This window comes from Bison bison, unplaced genomic scaffold (assembly GCF_000754665.1).
Source record: "Bison bison bison isolate TAMUID 2011002044 unplaced genomic scaffold, Bison_UMD1.0 scf7180017864180, whole genome shotgun sequence".
Lineage (NCBI taxonomy): Eukaryota > Metazoa > Chordata > Mammalia > Artiodactyla > Bovidae > Bison > Bison bison.
This window is the reverse complement of record NW_011494752.1, coordinates 15106401-15106919: the sequence shown is the minus strand read 5'-3', so window position 1 is coordinate 15106919 and position 519 is coordinate 15106401. Positions and strand designations below refer to the sequence as shown.

The window sequence follows — 519 nt, the reverse complement described above, 5'->3', positions numbered from 1 at the left end:
GCGTCCCTCCTCCACCCAGCAGGTCCAGGCGCGCCGCCCGCCTTCCGACCCCTCGGCGAACTCCGCACCGCACTCCGGGTGCCGCAGCCGGCCTAAGCCACCCAGCAGCCCACCCAAGGGCCCTTCCCGTCCAGCTCTCTCCCCCCACCCCCAATCGGGATTGCGCTTTCCAGCCCGCCCCAAGACTCCCTCCCCTCCTGAGAAACAGGCAAAGACTCGTGGGATCCCCAGGGACCCCCACTAGCGCACGAGGTTCCCCCAACCACGCGCCGCACGGATCCCGAACGCGGAGGACCAGGTCCGCACATGCCCACCCGGAGATCTCCATCCCCAGTCCCCCAGGGGCAGTCCTCCCGCACCTCCAGGCCCTCATCCCCGCAAGAGTCTCTCACTCTCAAGGACCTCATTCCCACCCCCCCAGGGGTCTCTCCACCCACTGGGGTCCCGTTCCCCGCCACCACCCCGCAAACTGTCCTTCCTCGCAGGAACTCTAACGGCCTCGCAGGAATCTACGGCCTC

General features: G+C 68.8%; 1 protein-coding gene across 3 annotated transcripts in view; it reads right to left on the bottom strand.

Annotated features, from left to right (window-relative positions):
• The window catches only part of MYH10 (myosin, heavy chain 10, non-muscle), a 122200-nt gene that overhangs the window by 120989 nt on the left and 692 nt on the right, over positions 1–519 (bottom strand). The gene's annotated exons all lie outside the window — the stretch shown is intronic.